Source organism: Varanus komodoensis, unplaced genomic scaffold, assembly GCF_004798865.1.
Source record: "Varanus komodoensis strain SLA01 unplaced genomic scaffold, ASM479886v1 scaffold30, whole genome shotgun sequence".
Classification (NCBI taxonomy): Eukaryota; Metazoa; Chordata; class Lepidosauria; order Squamata; family Varanidae; genus Varanus; species Varanus komodoensis.
This window is the reverse complement of record NW_025335762.1, coordinates 10,954,759-10,974,594: the sequence shown is the minus strand read 5'-3', so window position 1 is coordinate 10,974,594 and position 19,836 is coordinate 10,954,759. Positions and strand designations below refer to the sequence as shown.

Here is a 19,836-nt window from a genome sequence, read left to right as displayed (position 1 = left end):
ATACCTTTCCTAAAAATGAAGAGAGTGGAAGCTGAGTGGCCTTCTCAAGGAAGTGCATGCCACAGTGACACAGAAAGCCCTTTCACACTTTCCCACTAAATAGGCCTCTTCAGGTAACGATGCGTTCAAGAGGGCCTCTCCTGCAGATATTAATCACGAGACGGGTTCTTAGGAGGGCAGGCAGTGCCTGAGATGGCCAGCAGCTCAGCGGTTGAGATGCGCAAGGTTAAAAGCAGCATCTTGGATTGAGACCAGCGCGCCTGGCAACCGGTGCAGCTATTTCGAGACAGTGCGGGTCGTTCAAGTCCTGATTCCAGGCACTAGTTGGTAGTGTCCCTGTCCCATTTGTCAATGTCGCAGCTTCTCGCTTCTCCTCAAAGGAAGCCCCATGTGGAATTCATTGAAATGCCTGTGAGAAAGCAGAGTGGGATGTTTGGAATAGTATCAGGTAGTGATCAGGACCTTAACACATGGAGAGGGGAGGCTTAGCCCTTCTGTCTCCAAGCACATGCCTCATGGAAATGCCCATGGGGATAATATGGGGGATGATTTCAGTGGGAAGCACAGCTGGGAAGGATCTGGCTAAGGCTCGCTTGCCTGGGTGCTGTGCTGCCAAGGAAAGCCCTGCCCCACCTGCATGTTGCATTGAAAAGCCTGGCCTGCGCTGCTTCCAAGATGGCAGAAGGAGAGGAGTGAACTAGGAAAGGTGGGAGAATTAATTCAGTTCTCATTTTAATACAAACTCGCCCTTTTTTAATATTTCTAACCACTATGCAAACTAAACCTCTGTTATCCTTTGAAATGTGTGCTTCTCCAAAATGTGCAGTGGAGTTCTCCTATCAGGAAAAAAAAAAAAGCAAAACAAGAATGCAACTATTAGGGAAAGTGTACTGTTTGGGAGAAGTCGCTTGCAAAAATGCATAGATTAGGCAAAATGCCTTCAGAGGTGCATGTGTTAGGAGATCTGTGCAAAATAATTATTATACATTTTCACTCAGGCATTTTTTGTGGGGGGATATTAATGTTCAGATATTAAGCCGAATGCTAGAGAAATGTGCCAAGTTCAAAATAAACTGAATTTAAGATTGGAAAAGAAAATGAAATTGAAATTGACAGATTCTTCCATCCTAACCCTAGAGCTAACAATTAGAAGCCATTTTCTTTCATTTCTTAATGGATTTTCCATGGTAAGAGAAAAGGAGTAAGTCCTAGCAGGAAAAGACAGGAGGGTTATGAGTTGAAAAATGACAGCACCTGAACCCCAGTCAAGTTCTGTGAATGAGGCAGGACAACAGCACAGTAAACACCTTCTCCGAAAACACACACGCTCTCTTGTTCTGTATTTGCATCACATTGCTTAAAGGGCGCTGTAGAGAATTAGAGGCTTGTGGCGCATCTGGAAGTTTCCACAGTCCTTTTGTGGTGCTGCCACACGCCGGGAAGCTGTTCTTGCTTGATCTGAACGTACTTGCGGTTTTTTATCTGACAAATATTGGAGCGTATGCCTGCTGCTTTCTGCAGGTACTTGCCATGTGAATCAAAGCACAACACGCATGTGCAGTTTCTGGCTGGCGCTGAAGAACAGAAGCCACCACAGCGGTGGCTGGCACGTGGTGGGTTTGACCATGCGGCATTGATTGGGCTGTGGGTGGCTCCTGGTTCCCTGCCCTCTGCCTGGCTCGGTCACCTTCTGTTTCCCATTTGGAGTGGCAGCAAGAAAAGAGGGCACCTAAAAATAATACTGAAATTATTAGGCTTCAAATGTTGACTTTTTGTGCAGCTAGAGGTGGTCTCTCGTTTTCACCCACAGCATGCACCATATGTGTTTGTGTGTAGGCAACATACATGCACACTCTTGCGTGCTGGTCAGGGGGTGCTTTTTCCAAACAACCCAAAAACTTCATGGTCCTCCTTAGTTATTTATTAATTAGCAATGTTTTTATACTGCTAATCAGTGTTAAATTCTCTGGACTGTGGAGAACACACACACACACCATAGAAAACTTTAAGAAAGAGTACATCAAAATAAAATAGCTTACTCAAACTAATAATTATAGGAATAACCCCAGCAATTTAAACTCCAGTTTAACAAAGCACAAAAATGCACATTTAAAAGTGAAAAGCCATGGAAAATAAAAAAGATTAGGGAATTGTAGCTGAAATGTTCCTCTCCTTCATAGCCACTCACCTCACCTCATTTCATCAGGTCAAGCACAGAAGGGACCCTGGAGATAATCCGGGAGTTTGAGCAGGTATAATAGAGAGAAGAAGTCAGGTGTGTGGAATCAGGAGTGCGGCAAAATATTTCAGAAATACTGGTATAGTTTGTCTTGAAGCTCTTAGTTCCAGGAACAAAGCTTTAGGAGAGGCATCTCAACTTTTCGGAATTGTTTGTTTGTTTGTTTATGCACTGCCTGCAGCTGAAGCTTCCTGGGTGGTTTGCAACAAAGTCTGGAGGAAATCTGCAGGGCCAGAATGCTCCTCATGGTTAATGAGTGTTGCGAACCTGTCTCTTTCCCCATCAGCTTTGCTCCTTTCTTTTTCCCAGGAGAGCAAGATGAGAGGTGGCTGGCTGCAGTCTCTTCAAAGTGGGTCAGTCAAAGACCAACTCTGTGATACAAAGAGAGTGATGCAAAGGTGTTAGCACTAAGTAAATAAATAATAAAATACACCTATCGGGTTAATGAACCAGATAATTAGAGAAAGGGTACTGTCTGTGCTAGGAGTTGACTCCTTACTGAACAACCCTTCCTGACTTCTTGACCACAATGGGGGCAGCCCCACCTTTGGAGAGGGTCCTGCTGCTTGTGGGCCAGATGTTGCTTAATTGGTTAGCTCTCTTGATCTGATATTGAATGATGGGACTGATTATGTTAGATCATTCCTCATCTGGCCTTTCCTGTTTCACTGTGTCTTGGCTTATCTTGAAGCTTGCTGGCTTTGCCATTTCAGTTAAGGATTCTGGACCCCACCACTTCCTCCAGTCCATATTCACTCTGAGGTAGCCACCTTGGAATGGTGTGGCTGGGAGAAGTGGGCCCAGTCTGAGCAACGTACATTCTTTCAACATTTGTGCCATGGTTCAGAACCTCAGTACTTGATGGAATAACTCTCCCAGCCACAGTCTAGCCAGATCCAGGTCTGGGACCCTCTTCCAGCAGCCACCACCAAGGGAGGCTTGGTGGGCGACAGCTGTGAAGAGGGCCTTCTCAGTGGGGGCCCTCATTCATGGAGCAAGCTTGCCACTGAGGCCCACCTGGTGCCGGTCTGCTATCCTTTCAGCACCAGGTTAAAGAGAACCTCTTTGAAAAGACAATTAGCCTAAACAGGATATTGGGGCATTAGATCGGCTATCTAACAGATCTAATGTCTTAATTTGTATAAGTTATTGTCCTTGCTTAAATTTGGTTTTAAATCCAGCTTCTAAATCTTGTACCGTAATTGTTATGATATTTTACTGTTATTTGTATATTTTATTGTACTCTTGGGGTATTTTATGTGCTGTTATAAACTGCTCAATGAACTTCAGCTCTTTGGAGGTACAGGAATAAATAACAAGGATTTATTTTAAGGTTAGGCCCTCCCAGAGCAAAGCCAATTAGGGCAATCGCTGTATTATTTTAATAATCAGATGTGTTGTTTGCATCTTGCATTATGCAGTGCAACGTGTCACTGCATAAGTGGCGGATACTGTTTTGCAGGGCACATAGTCTGCGTTCTTCCCTTTCCAGTGCTTCATTGTTGTGCTTGTTTGTTTGTTTGTTTGCTTGCTTGTCTGCAAATGCTCACTGCTATTTCTCTGCTATTTTGCTGCCAGTTCCCTGCTGTGTTGGTATTTGGAGCTGCTTCACAGGCTGCCTTCTCTTCCTGATTGTGTGCTGGCTCACGCACACACGTATAAAATTGGGGGGTAGTAGAGGGGGTCCTGTCTAACAGTCTCCTTGCTGCTGGTCCAAGAAACTGGCTGGCTTCCAGCACCTGGCTATGACATACAGCGCCCTTCATGAAACCAGACAGAATTAAACCCTTTGTTTCCTGTTTGCCTTGCTGGCTTAAAAAAAGGCAGAGAAACTGGAGCTCCTAACAAGACAGTCTTTGTATTAATTTAATTAATAAGTTTAGTGGAGGGGGGGAAAGAGAGGATAGGCGTTCTTGTAATAAATGCATGTTTTTGGGGGGTTTTAAGACAGTTGTGGTACATACGGGAACCTGATCTTTGACTTTCTTTGCCTGCTGGACTCAATGGCTTCTTAGTGTCTTCTCATGATCTGCTCCAAAGTAAACGTTAAAATAATGATCTGCTCCCCCCCCCCCCCGCAATCCTCACCCCACCCCGGCTGCTGCTTCTTGCACTTTGTGTGTTAAGAGTGCAGAGATGAAATAGCATGCTCTGTGTGTGTGGACGGGGCAAAGTGTTTTGCTGCCTTGGTTAAAGACGTCTCCTGCCCTGCAATTCCATGCAGGAAGCGGTCCAGACTGGCAGTTGACTTTTACCCTCAACACTGCTGATAAGTCAGTATCCTCCACCCCACCTGAGAGCAGCCAGCTAAGCCAGAGGGCAGAAGCCCTGTTCAGGTTTTCACTTGGGCTTTAGGGCCAGTAGGGTGTGCCTGGCTTATCAGGATTGCTCAGAGAGCTCTGCTTGCCTTCAAGTGCCCATAAACAGAACCCAGTCAGCAAGGGGAGGTCTGAACCAGTAAGGCTGGCGTGCCCAGAGACACTGAGAACAGGGGCGCTGGCGCAGACCCATCCAGATGCACTTGAAGCCCCCACGCCTTCAAGCAAATGTCTGATCCGGCTTAAATGGCAAGCCTTATGGCAGACACATATGTAGCCCCACCATATCAAGAATACAGAACCCGTTCTAAATAGGCAGGTCAGAGAAATCCACAATTAGAGCTCGGATTTCTGTGAGTCTGACTTGCAGATTCTTCTGTGAACCATTTTCCCAAGTCACATAGATTCCACAGAGCTACAGAACATTGTTTTTAGTTTGGTTTGGTTTATTTCTGGGGCAGGGGAGATTCATTCAAATTGCATTCATTCAAGTGCAAATCGGTACACATGCAAATTAATGCTAATGCATGTTGGTCCCAGTGGAACAAAATTCCTGTACATCCTTAGAGAAATCTGATTCTCTTGATGAGTGGATGACAGAATGAAGACATCCAATGGTCTGTGAAACACAAATGGAAGAGTCCCAATCAGTATATGCCTAGCAGTAAAGCCTAGATGGGCATGGAGTTGGGGGAAGACGAATATTAAGTCAACATAATCCACATGGTTGTCTATTGTATGTTGTAACTGGTTTACTGGATTGGCTGCATGCTTAAACCTTCACACACACACACACACACACTCATGCAGTGTCTTGGTGCTTGGTGCTGCCTTGGTCCAAAAATACCCTGTGAATTCAGCCACGGTGAGTCTGTGTATCTCTGTGTGCTTCCAAGTAGACACACGAGAGGTCCCTCACCTCCTTTGATCCATTTGGGAATTTGAGAAACCGCTGTGGGCACCACCCCAAAATGACTCCTGAGGAGGACGTGGCTGGTCATATAACAGATGCTGTAGGGTCTGGCTTGTCCAAAGGGAGCAGAAGTGGGTCATGGGAGAGGGAAGGGAACATATTGAGGCAAAGGAGAGAGGGGAGAAAAGGAACTAAGCTGGACTCTGGGAAGGGGACAACCTGTTGATGTAAAGAGGGGGAAATGGTGATGCTATAGGCTGGGAGGCGGGGGAAATAGCAAAGTAGAGAGGTAGAAGGAGAAAACGAACAAAGCTAGAGGCTAGAAAGGAAGGGAAAGAAGACAGCTCTAATATTTTCCATTTTTAAACAGTTTTTTATAGGCTCAGGGAGGAGAGAGTTTTTTGGGCACTGCTGGATGTTCAACCAATGCCTAATATGTTGCCTAAGTTAACCCCCACCCACCTCAACCCACATATATACATTGCGTGGCAAGTTAAAATAAAAAAGCTCAGAAGAGGTGAAATTCATTGTCAAAGCTAACTTAACATCTGTTGTCTTCGGTGCAGATTAAGCTCGCTCTCTAAGATTGTGCCCTTCCAAGCTGTTCATCCACGTGGATTCTGATAAGTTTAGGAATGCAGCCCAGTTTGCCAGCCCCTTTAATCTGGCCAAGTTTTTTCTCTCCCAATGCAAACTTGCGCATACAAGTTCATGATTTAAATATCCTCAATTTCAATTTCATGTACATGTGTGTTTATGCGTTGACATTTCACATAAAAATAAATAGTCTCCAGTAATTCTAGTTTTGGAAATCAGTCTCTTTGAAGTTCTGGATATATGGCCTAACAGCAGAGGGTTCTGGGTTCAAACTCTTCCATAGCATGATGCTGTCAGCTTGTCACAGTCATGGACTTTTGGCCCAGGTTGTGGCAGCAAGAATCGTAGCACTCCGGATGTTCAGAATGTGAGGTCCCAGCATTCCTGGCCATTGCCCAGGCTGGCAAGGACTTCCGGAAGCTGAAGTTCAAAATGTCTGGCCGTTTACTTTCTGCTCACCCCAGGTCACCTACCTCACAGGACTGTTGTAAGCTTAACATGGTGAAGGTACGAAGTAAAGTACCCTGATTGCCTTGGAAGAGGGGAAGGATAAATCCCTCATGCATTAATGGGACAAAGTGGGTGACTCCTCGTTTTTAATCTACCTGAAAACTTATCTTCCTGTCCAGAAAGGCAGATGTACTAAGATGTAGGCATTGGTTGTAAAACACAATCTCATCCTGGTTTAAGAGATCCTGGCAAACTGGCTCATGTAACTAGCAACAGCCTTGTCTCAAACATTTCCCAGTAAATTCATCCGAGTTCTGTTTAGGTACCATTACCAGATGTTCCCTATTTCAAGGAACGTTCCATGTTTTCATAGGATTTATTCCAGCTATTGCAGCTCTGTTGAACATAATGAGATTCCTCTTTATTTCATACAATTTCAGCTCCACACCATTCTGTACAACAGATGCTTTCCCTCTATGGTGTGCTCTGAAATTCTGATGTGGCAGCCCTTTCTGGTCATTTAAAAAATATAATTGGAATTTGCAACAAAATGTTGCCATGCACAGAGCTCCTCTTCAGGGTTCAAGCCAGCCAGCTATGCCTTCTTCCAAGGTACATCCCTCCTGCCCAAAGTCAACATTTTGTGTACAGTCCTTACTGTGCTGTGCTCATTTCATCTTGCCCTTTAAAGAGTGTTGTTTCTTCTTCTCCTTCTCCATCATCATCATCATCATCATCATCTCCTTGGAAACCTCAGAATTCCTTCAACCCTGTTGACGCCTTCTTTGTGTGTCTGGGTGGTGTGGTTTTGGCTACATAAAGATCCACGTAGGTAGAATGACTTCACTGTAAATACATTTTTGGAAGGAGAGGTACCAGGGCCAAGAACACAAGCACGGCCTTTCCTGACTTGACACTCTGTGCCATCAGTGTGGTACTTTCTGCCTGTTCATGCTCCCTCCCCTCCACTCCTTCCTCCCAATGTATTTCAACTGGACAAACATTAATCTCTTATCTGGATATGGGTGCAAATGGAGGGGCCAGTCTGCTTCTGGCCCATGTCAGCTTCACATGTGCTCATTGTTAAGCCTGCCCTGCCTTGTTCTCACGTCAATTTGACGTGTTGTGTTTCAAACATCCAGCACCAGGGCATGTTGCATTTTAATGTGTTGCTTTGTGCGGTCAAGTCATCTCCACCTTATGGCAACCCTATGAATGAAAGCCCTCCAGAATGCCCTATCCATGGCATCCCAGCTCTGCTGTTCTAAGTTTGAGGCCATGGCTTTCTTTATGGTGCCAACCCATCTCCATTTTCTCATCTTCTTCTTCTTCTGCCTTACATCTAAATACATAGTGAAGAAAGTAGCTTTGTACACACTTGATCCTAAATCATGCATCTATGAGAATCTTGCATTCTGAAGGATAACTGTGTTCCAATTCACATATTAGTCTTGAAGCTGTGGATTGGATCAGTTCACATTAAAAGGAGGACCAGTGCTCTTGCCCATTGGAAAATACCACGCAAAAAGAACTTCGATGCCATCAAACACACAGTCGCAACAGGATGGCCTTTTCGCACCGTTCTGTCAACAGAGTCTGGACTGCAGGAAGAGAGACATGAAGGTGGAAACAGCTGGAAGCTGCACATGCACGGCGCTCTGTGGCAAGCCACAAGACAGCCAGGATAGAACGAGGGGGATCTCTAAGACATCAGTTCCACTTCAGAAATTGGATCAGTGAATTCAGAGGCATTCTGATGAGGAGCTCTTCAGAAGAGGTCCCTGGGAGTAGCACTTAAGGGAAACGGAAAGCTGTGTGTGAAGTCTCTTTAGTACCATCCTGCCTTGAAAGGGCAGTGCACAACTGGATATACCTACGCATGGCTTCGTTTCTCTCCATCTGAGGGACACACTCTTCATGCTGTTTGTTATGTAGGAGCCATAACTTGCGGGCTGAAAAAAAGCCAGCACAGGAATCTAGTTCAGAGAAGACCCTCAGCATAAGGCACTGCTATCTTGAGTCTTCTTTGCCTGGGATGGAGCTCCAACTGGAGCATAGGAGCATTCTCCCCAGTGCAAGGTAGGGAGCCTGATCCAGCTTGGGACTGGACTGAGGGGCAAGGGCTTGTAACCTTCTGTCTCTCGTGTTGCAGTCCCAGCCAGGGGAGTCATGTGCCCTCTCTTTGAAGGGCTGCTGGAGGACAGTCCCCTATTTTGAAGGCGTCCTCTGTTTGAAGGCTTTTCCAGTTCAAGAATAAAGATCAGGGCCATCAGAATGAAGATCAAGGCTGGTCACAGTCCTCTATACTATGGTGAGATGTACTGCATTTTCAGATTAGTTCTGTACTGCCCCACAGCAGAAACTCTCTGAGCACTTTCTGAGCATAAAACAGAAAATACATTTTTAAACATATTATAAAATCAGAAAAAAATTAAAACAGCTAAAAACAGACAATAGTAAAAGACATGGGGGCCACCACAGAAAAGCCTTTCCCCATATTTCCACCTCTGTGCTTCCCTTGGAGTTGGCACTTGGATGAAGGCTCCAGCGTTTGACTGTCATGTCCAAGTAGGTTGTGGAAGGGGGAGGCGCTCTGGCAGGTATTGTGGTCCTAAGTTGGTTCCCCCATTAATCTCTGTTTTGGGGACACATGCCCTCTTTTGGGTGATTCGCAAGCAGTGTCCCTAGACCACCCGCCCGGATTGGGTGTCTTAACTGTAGCTAATATTCAAAAGCTTAACGACATGACAAACTTCCATAGCGCTGCTACACGGAAGAACACATAATGTGTACCTATGTAGGAGTTCCCAGTCTAAGGGGTTGGCATGGCTTTCCAAGAAAATGCAAAGGCATGCCCTTGGCAACCCAGCTGGGCTCATCATGCTGGATTAGAGCCATGTGTGAATCTCATGCAGAAGCAGCACTGCTTTCAGTCTGGGGGCACCTGCAGTGGGCTTCCACCCCAAGTGATACTGCCCACTTACCTGGCCTTTCCTCGCAGCCAAGCCACTCGCCCATCAAGAAGGAGACTGGGCCAGCAGCAGCTGCTTCTCCACCGTTTCGCCCTTGTCGCTGCCTGCACACCTGAACAGGAAGAATCAGCTGGAGAAGGGGACTTGATCGACTGCTTTGATTAATATCCCAACTTTTTGTCAAGAAACTGGCACTAAAGGTGCTTGACCATAATAAAAACTAATATGTAAAATAACAGTTGACAACAATAATAAAAGAAATACAATTTCTTATTTTTTTTTACATTTCGGCACCACCCAAAGGCAAAGCTTTACATACATTAAAAAGTAACTTAAATGCAAAATTAAAATAATAAAAACAGCACCCAACCCTGCTATTGACTCTGAGATCTAGCTTGCATGTAACAGTGGCAAACAGAGGGTTAATTCACCTAAGATTAGTTATTGGTTAACTGTGGCTTGTTTAACCCATGATTAAACCGTAGCATCTGGGTTTGCACATCAGCTAATCTTAGGTTGAGTAGGCAAAGCAGAAAGAACATGTGTCATATGTTCACCCATAATTTGCTGCTGTGTCGTGTAAATAGGGCCTGAGGAACAGCAGTACAGATGGAGGGATCTGTCAATTTGCTTTGCCACAATTGCCGGATTATTAGCATCAAACTTGCCCCATTCCTTTTCCACATATGTTCATGGGAATGTGGTTTGTGTGTGTTGGTCTGTACTGAAATTAATGCTTTGTGTGTGCATACATGCATTCTATACAAGAACTTTTCATTGCTGTAATGCAGCTTTGCAGGGCTCATACATGTCCTGCAAGCACTCATCCTAATTCGTTAATTTTGGGGTGTGCATTCTTCCCTTTAAGTGTCCCTCACCCATGATAAACATCTCAAAGCTCATAAAATATGGATTTTAGCACACAGCTTTGCATTAGATTGCCTATACACTCTCAGGGTGTACATTTGGTAAATCCATGAAAAAAAAAACCTGAGATCTACTAGATTTCAGTCCAAACACATTAAAACATATGGATGTGTGTGTGTGGCAGCCGTACTGGGGGCTCTTACTATCGATTATCATTTTAATTAACCAATTAATTAAAAAGAAAGGACTCAATTCATCTCTTTCCCACAGGCGGCAGAGTTATTGATTGCTTTACATGTTCCTGATCTGGAAGAGATATCCAGGCGTGCAAGCGGTGCTGTTACCACCAGTCAAGCAACCCAGAATGGTATGTAGATCTCCTTTCTTTCCTTTTCCCGCCTCTTTTTCTAGGGCTGTGTACCTTGCCTCTCCTGCTGCACACACAAATGCACCATCTGTGCACAGAGAGTTCACATTGCACACTTATCATGAATGCATGCAGTGTGGATTATCCTGATCTGACAAATTTAAGGGTTCGGCCCAGATTAAAATAAAAACTTCAGCAGATCGATATGAATAAAATTTGCTTTTTTCCATGATCGTTGCGCTCCGTAATAACTGTGTGTTTTGCCTGTGTCCCTGGTGGTCCAGATTGCAAAGCTGAAATGCCAAAGCTGAGAATGGATAAACTTTGAGTGAAACTGGCTGCAGATCTGTGCACAGCCCTCCTTTGTCCCCATATTCTTTCCGTGGCTTTGCAAGTTTGTAAGGTCCTTTTTCTCCCTGGCAGATAAAATACAATCACCATTGCAAGCTAAATCACTAATAGAAAGTTAAAATGTTTAAATTTTATATGCTGGATTATTATGCTGAACTTTATCATCTGTATTTGTGGTTTGTAAAGCCATGAATTTTTACGAACTATCCAGAGAACTTTGGCTATTGCATGGTATAGAAATGAAATAATACATGAATAAAATAACAGCAGACTATCTGCAGCCCCTTTATGATACCCACAATCAGATTTCTTCTTGTTTTGGTGGGGTGAGGGATTCTCACTGCCCGATGTCTGCCAGTAACCATAAACAAATATTTCATAGTGCTGAGCTGAAGTAGCCCCTTCAAATTTGCTACATGATTTGGGGGTAGCAAATTGTGGAATCACTCTGGCTCCCTCCCCCCACCCCCTGCCAGTTTTACACACACTGGTCTAAGTATTGACACAACTCCTAGAAAGGCTAAAATGCTGGGGTCCAAAAATGCACCTCCCCAGCATATTCAAACTTGGCAACAGGGGAAATGGGGTGGAGGAAGGCGGGCATCTCTGAAGGGCTGGATGGGAATCCCAGCAGGACCAGGCGTGGCCCTCAGCACTCAGTTTCTCCACTCCTGTGTAGTCCGGCTGCTGCCACAAGAGGTAACAGAGCTACTGTTGGCAGTGTCTGCCATTCCTTCCTGATGCAAGAGTGTGGCTTCATTCGCAGGGCAGCATTGTGGGAAGGGGAAAAGAGTGTCACAATTGCAATGGCTTGCGTAGCTCAAAGATCTCTTAAAACTGCTCCTTCTCAGGACTGAAGATTGCAGAAAACCCAGAGCCATGCTGCTCCTTTTAGTTACCAATCGACTGAGCAGGAGAAAAAAATTGAAGCCCTTCCTCCCTGCAGGGAATAAAATGTGGATGTTCTATAACTTCGAAAGCAAAAACAAGACATCTGGCAATCACCGGGCATTGTTACATCAAGATCGGCTTAACATATCTGGTGACTCTGTAGAAAAAACTCTTTTCACCAGTTCCACCCTCCCCTGCCAGTGTTTTTATGTTTGCTCATTTGTTTCTGGTTCTATTTATGTATGTGTCGTCTTCCAGGCCAGGAAGGGCCCCCATGGTAATTTTAATATAAGTTATAGCTTCTGTATAGCCTGGAGTGTCTGATCCTGCCCAATCTTAGAAGCTAAGCAGGGTCAGGCCTGGTTGAAATCTGGATGGGTGACTTAAAAGTTGTGAAGCACCCAGAGAGCTTCAGCTATGGGCGGTATAGAAATGTAATGTAATACAAATGTAACAATCTAATAATTATCATTAAAACATTGTCTGATTTGCAAGACTGGCCTATCCAGAAAAGCTGTTTCCTCCCCACAGCAGTATCACAATATGATAGCACTGGCTCTCCTACCTGGATATGAGAATCCTTGGCTTTCTGAAACTCCTTCTGAGTCCTCCTCTAGCCCAGAAAAGACCCCCAAGGCAAATTATAATATAAAACTTGGAAACAAAAAATCAAGTGCACACAGCAAAATTATGAACAGGAAGGAGGAAAATGATCTTTTCAAAAGCCAGTGCTATCTATGTTTCAATTTTACAAAACCAAAATAATTAAAAAAAAAAACCATTTTGGAGGAAGTTAAATCCCACCAATTCAACTGGGTTTCTCAAGGCACAAGAAACAGATCACTTTATCAGTGCAAAAGTGAACTGTAATTTCACAGCAGTTAGTAGAAATTGGTGAGTTGCACAGACAGGTGCTCCTTCAAATATGGTGCTCAGATGCCAAGGCAGCTTCCTGCTACTATTCATTCCAGACTTCTTTGTTCTGTGCTTCCATGGATCTTACGTAGAACATCACTGCCACCACCCTTACATGCTCCTTCTTTTTTATTTGCCTTCGTTCACAAATCTGCTGTTCGTCAGCCCAGACTGCTGGTTCATTAATGGTGTGACCCTGTTGATTGCATTCCCAATGAGTGGAAGCCGTGAATTCGGAGGCACTTGATCATCCAGTGCGGGGTGACAGGAGCAACGGAGCTCATCTTCCCAGCCTGCAATTTCCAATAGATGGGGTTTTCAGCCCATTTTGCAAGGCTACTTCAGAGTTGGAGGAAAGGAAGCTGGAGGACACTCAGGACAACTCATACCCTGACTTCTGTTGTCTCCTCTCCTCTCAGCCCACTGGAATACTCCTTTTCTTCTACCCCTGAAGCTGCTTTTCCCGCCTCAGAGGGCAACCAGTGCAATGCTTTCTGTACTGGCTGACAGGAAACGGGAGGAAAGTTAGACCTCTGAGGCTCCTTTCTGAGCTGGGATCACAGTCTCTGACCTTGGCAGTGAGAATCTGGACCATTCTGTGGCCCCTGGGACACTTGCCCAGGGACCACAGGACCACTATGTCAGGGTGCAGCAAGTGTAAACAGACCTACACTTGAATAGGACTCTTCTCTTCTCTTCTCTTCTCTTCTCTTCTCTTCTCTTCTCTTCTCTTCTCTTCAATATTCTAATATTTATCATATTCTCAGTTCTGGCTGGTCGAACCTCTCCAAGACCTTTTCCAAGTCTTCTATCTATGATCCTTTTTTAGCTGGCAATAACACAGACTGAACCTGGGACATTTTGCATCCCAGGCATGTGCTCTGCACTGCGCTGTGACCCGTTCCCTATGGTAACACAATAAACAGGGAGCAGTAGCTACTATCACTCAGCACTGAATGCCTCTGATGCGTTGGGCTGTATACAAGAAGCAGAACTGCTCTGCGTATTTAATATCTAAAATGAGAGGATGGATGGTCCCACTTCACAGCAGAGGGCAAAGCTGACTAGAACTTTGGGCAAAGCTGTCTAGGACTCTCTCCAATTCTGATTAAGAAGAAAAGTAACTTTTTAAAGAAGCCATTCACAGAGCAAACTTGCACGTGTATTCACAAGCCAATTCTGCTGTTCTGACCAGGGCTCTCTTCCAGGTATGTGTTCACAGGACAGCCTTCCTTAACCAGCTGCCTCCTGAATGCTTTGAACTACAACTCCCAAAATGGCCATGCTAACTGGGATCAATGGGAGTTGAACTCTAAAACATCTGGAAGGCAGGCTAGTGAAGACCAGCATGGGGCATCATTCAAGGCTGATACACAGTGCTTTTCCTCTCCCCAGCCTTTCCTGCTGTCCTCCAGTGTCAGCTGCTCCACTGCTTTCTCAGCCGTGCCCACCTGGATTCTTGACATAGCGCCAATATCACCCAGAAGGCCAGGGAGGGGGATGCTTTTAGTTTACAAGAGCTCGTCCTTACTCTCCAGGCTCCCTGTCTCCCTGGGATCTGGCCTGGAGTGCCTTTAACTTGCACTGGGTTCTCAAGGCAAACTGGGGATTCTGCTGGTACATTATCCACCCTGTTGTCCAGCAGTCTCTTTACCTGAGCTCATGGAGGTAGCCTTGGACCTTGTGCTGAAGACCCTTGGCATGCTAGTTCTGGGCAACTTTAATGCCCATCCTTATCCATGGTAGCTTGAGACTTCATGGCCACCATGACAACCATGATTAAAATTTTAATCAGCTTTGGTTAAAATTGTCCCTATTGTTGACTCATCAATAATTGTCCATATTGTCAACTCAGATTGGCTTGCAATGTTACTTTTACTTTCATCACTTTTAAACATTTTAATTATATCAAGTTTTGTATCTTAGGATATTACTTTCCTTCCGCCCCCCCCCCTTTTTTTTTTTGCTTGATGCACTGGTGCTCTGATTCTTTGACATGGTCAATAGGTTCTAAATCTTATGGTGAATAATTGGAGTTTGTAAAACAGACAGTGGCCTCACAGGAGCTCTGAGCTCATAGTTGGGTGGGAGGAATGACGTTATCATGCCCACGACTGTGGCAAATTTAAAACCGCGCGTTAATTAAAACTCTGCCACATATATCAAGGGAACGCCACAATTAATCTTACCATGTTAATCAAAACCCACATTAATCAAAACTGTGTTAAGCAAGGGATACCTCTATCACCTTGAACTACTTAGAACTTGTGCATCCTGGCTGTGTCCATTTCTGTCTCTAACCCTACCACCAATCCCAAATCCTTGGATCTTGTAGAAATTGCCACAGTAACCCAGTAATGTGAACTCCTTGGTTCTGGAGCTCCTATTTGGGAATGGCTTAAGCTTGCCTTTGCCAGAGTCAGATAACAGAAGGAATGGTGTAAAACAGAGGTATCAATTTTGTAGAGTTATGTAAAGGATCAAGGTTACATATATTAGCATTTGCAGGGCCAGGTTGTGTTTACTAAACCTTACACAGTAGATGGCTTTTTATTTCATGCCATTGTTACCACCTTTAGGGGGGCTGCAACACTTTTATTACTTATTCATTTCCTTTTATTATTGTTTAAACATGGACAATTACTGATAAATGTTCACCTTTCCCATGCAGAGTTTGCTGCAGGTATTTCTCAGTAGAACTATGGGACACCAAGTGGGAAAATGAGTGTTTATCTGAAACCATTTCCCTCTTAGCAATCAATCCCTTGAATTAAGGAGTAGTTTAAATTCCACACTGAGACCTGTCATTGTATTTTCTATTTTAAAAACAGTGTTTGCAACTAGGGATGGATGAATCTATCAATCTCAGTTTTTCTCATTTTCCAGGCTTAAGTTTGGTTCATCTGGACCTTTGAGAAATTCTCCAGGCTGAAGTTCAATTCATCCTACCTTAAAGATTTTGAATGGTATTTTGCCTGTTGGAAATGTATTCCCCAGAATATACATTTTGCAGAGGTGCTATAGATCCATTTACATCAGGAGGTGTCTGGGCACTTGGGAAAGCTGGCTGCTGGCCCAACCTGGTCAGGGAGAGGGGCCCTGCCTCCCAGGCAGAGGGTGAGCACCCCCTGAGCCCCAGCAGGAGCCTTACTTCAAGCAGGTGGCCAGTGGAGCTCCTGTGAGGAAGAGTGCCCATTCATTCAGTTACTTATTTAAGTTTGTGAGCCACCCCGAGGCTTCGGCGAATGGGGCGACATAGAAGTCCCCTAAATAAATAAATAAATAAATGAAGGACTCCTCATGAGCAGGGCTCTAGCCAGAATGCTCTAATAAGCTGCAACTGAGCCTTGGGTAGGCTAAGAAGGCTCTGGTGTTAAAGGCCTTCAGTGGGTACTAGCCAAGAATAGGGGTGACATCATTTTTCACCTTCAGTTACTTGTTTCAAAGCCATTACCTTGATTCATGTTTAGTACTCCTGATTCTTGGACTCCTGCTTGTCTCACTTCTGGATTTGGTAATGTATTTGGCTGCTGAACTCAGTTTTGGCTTCTGCTGGTAATTTGGCCCACCTGCCTACAATATTCCTCTTCTGCCTTTGGCTTTCCCTGGCATGCTCGTCTTCCCAAGACAATCCTCCCTGTGATATGACTGAAGTATGAAAGCTTCAGTTCTGCCATCTTTGCTTCTAGGGAAAAATGTGACTTGGTTTGATCTACAAACCACTTGTTAGTTTTTCTGTTGGTCCAGGGTATGTTAACCTTAGTGATAATTAAAGACTTTGTTTGAAATCTAACATTATGAAGGGCTCACTGTTTCCACTTTTATGCTATTAACATGCCTACAGAAGGGCCCGGGATTGAATTTAGGTCCCACCCCTCTTGCCTTTGGCCCTGCCCACATAGGGAAGGCATCCCTCCCAAAGCCTTCACTGAATGGGGATCTGGACTTGATTGGGGGGAAAAAAGTCCCACTCCTGCTTGACTTGAAATTCAGATCTGGTTTAATGTTAAAAGCCCATAAGAAGGAAGAACCTAATGGCCATCAAGTTGCCCATTCATAAACAGGCCCTGGCCAGAAGAATGAGCAGGCGAAGTAAGAGGGCACCTGGTCACATTCTTTCCTACTGTGCAGAGATGTAGTTATTTCCATTTAAATTACAGTAATTAGTTCTACACTTGGATCTAAATTAGTATATGCAAATGTTATGCAAATTTCTGTCCTCCCTTTTGGTAATGCATTTCCTCTTTTATGGCAATTTATAAGTGGCCATCCTAATTAAACAGCCTCTGCACGCATTAAAATCAAGGTGGGCTTAGGGGTGCTAGTAGGCACTTAAAATATTTACTTCTGAAGTTTATAAGGTACATTGCTACATAAAAATCTATATATAAATTTAAATTTCATGGAAGGCAAAGCTGGTCCATACTCCATACCATCTCAAATATAATAAACACTTCAATTAATTTGCACATCATCTCAAATTAGTAGTACTACCTCAGTTGCAATTAATTTTCAAACTCTCACATCCCTTTGCTTCTTTCTCTTTCCTTGGAGGAAAATTGTCCCCACTTCATATAACCAAGCTCAGAAGAAAAGTTTCCATTAAAACCAAAGGCTGGTCCCGTCTGTTTAATTACAGTGTTTGGGGGAAATACATGTATGTAGGGATGGTATAGCATCTAAGAATGGTTGTACTTTCCTTTTCCAGCTGTTATCTCCCTTGCAAATGGCCCTCTGTAGCAACTGAGCTAAGAAAGAAACCATCCATTGGCATCAGTGAGGACTTGAAGCTCTGGCCCATAGATATGGACCTCCGGGAAACATTTTCCACCCCAAGTAATTGACTATTGCCAGGAATCTGAGGCTTAGTTTGCATGAAATGTTATCACAGCTCTGCATTAATTAGTTCTGTGTAACTGGCCCTCTTATTCTCGCTAGTCTTAATTGGTATTAGTAGGCTAACTTGCTGTTGGGTTTGTCAATACAAAAGGAATAATCCACAGAAACTGACATCTTATCTCAGCTTCAGGTGTCCTGATGGAAGTTTGCTGGCAGAGACTGAAGGAAAAAGTTTGGTGCCATCCCAGTGAGGTTCTTTCTACAGAACTAGGGCTACAGTATAGAAATTCTGAATTTATGATATGGGAGTTCTTCTCCTGTAGGTGGCAGTTTCTTTTCCCCATCTCTCCGCTCTTTGTGAGAGGATTATGTTTGCACACATGCTCTTTGAGAAACAACCAAGCCAATAATTGAAGGTAGAAATGAAGCTGGTGTCTGTCTTGGAGGTTGCACCCTGCAGGCAAGACAATTTCAGGAGCCATGCTGTTAATATTCAGCCAAGAAAAACACTTCTCTTTTTCGCAAGCTGAAATACAAGTGGGAAAAATGAGCTTGATGCTTGAGCTAAGTTTTAGGGATGTACAAGCACCCCTTTATTTGACCTGAAAACACCTCAAGTCTTTGAATATGCTCAGAGTTAATAAAAAATATTGTCATGGGATTTTAACATACCCACCTTTTCCTCTGTTGCTGCCTTTTCCTGATCTTTCATCATGTACCTACTAAGCTGGGCATGGATGCTACAGAGTCAGTGTTCCTTGTATAGCACAGGCATGGCAGACCTCCTTTAGCCAGATTCAATTTCAGAGACTCCCTTGGGAGGTGGATTGTAGTGCTGGGTGGGAGAGAAATACCAAAAGTATCCAGCATATTGCAGCTTAAAGTAGCTGCTGCTGGTAGATACATCTTAGGAAAAGCATTTCTGCCCTGAATGGAAAATCAAGTGACTGCCAGGCAACTACCAAAAAATGAGCTGTCAGGGTAGGATGGCCTGATCTTTCAGGACCCTGGAGAGATCTATGAGGGTTGCAACTCACTCAAAGGTCTGTTGTTTCAGCAACATGCAACGTCCTTCTGAAGCATGGCAGGGATGGATCTGGTGTTAATTCCACCCCCCCCCCCCAGGACCTTTCTACTACTTAAAGGGTTATTGTCCAGTTCTGCAGCCAGTCTTGACCCCTGTGAGCAATTAGATCTATTGCAAGCAGGGGAACCTCGCTATACTTGGTCCAACTCTTGTGGTCAGGGAAGTCAAGTTGAATATTCCAAGCTGACAGCCGTGGACTTGCAATAATGCCTGAATTTCCTTTCTTCCTGTTACACGGCATAAATAAGTACAGTAGAGGACAGTGAGTTGGATCCAGACTTGCTATACTTAGCATAGAGAAGCGGAATAACTAAATTCCTATTGATTTTAAGGGGTTTCCTCCTATACATACAACTACATCTAGATTTATTCATTTATTTGAAAATGTTCTATATCGTCCCATCACAGACATCCCTGGACAGTTTACAACAGATTAATACAATAAAATAGAAATAAAAGTAACAGTTGCTCAGCACTCGATATTAAAATATAAAACCACTAAATAAAACAGGTTAATAATTAACCAACCCAGACTTGGCCCTTAGAATCGACCCCTGGATAATTATAAAATGGCAATGATCTCAGAGTAGTTGGTAGGAATTCAAACTACATAAACATAGGTAATCGCAAAAATAAAGCTTCTTTTCCCCCATAACATGCGAACATTCTCGCAATTTGAGTCCTTGTTTTTCTTTTTGTTTCAGTCTGGAGATAAATGTTTACTGGCCATTGTCTCTCAGCAATTGACCCCATTATCATCCCCAGCATCCAAAATGTGGCTCCTTTAAGTTGGATTTGGGTTGTAGCCTAGATTGAAGAATTGTTAATGAAGCAGAATGGACTACTGTCTCCAGAAACAGGAAGAAACTGTTGTGCAATTAATTGTTATTTTCTTCACTTTACATGAATTTCTCCTTGCACTCCACCCCACCTTCTAACATGCTGCTTATTTTGTACAAAGGTTAAACATTTATGAGTCTCCTACATCTTGAATATTTTTCCCATAGACTCCCCTTCATTGTACTTTTTC

The 19,836-nt window shown here is 44.0% G+C and overlaps 1 protein-coding gene across 11 annotated transcripts in view; it reads left to right on the top strand.

Annotated features, from left to right (window-relative positions):
- The window catches only part of PKNOX2 (PBX/knotted 1 homeobox 2), a 372,168-nt gene that overhangs the window by 52,334 nt on the left and 299,998 nt on the right, over positions 1 to 19,836 (top strand). For 3 of the 11 annotated variants that reach the window (XM_044437340.1, XM_044437344.1, XM_044437343.1), the window contains exon 2: positions 10,627 to 10,723. The gene's annotated coding sequence lies outside the window, so the exon portion shown is untranslated. Of the gene's footprint in view, positions 1 to 2,615; positions 2,638 to 4,192; positions 9,690 to 10,626; positions 10,724 to 19,836 lie in introns of those variants that run through there. The other 8 variants (XM_044437350.1, XM_044437349.1, XM_044437347.1 and 5 more) reach the window with 6 other exon arrangements.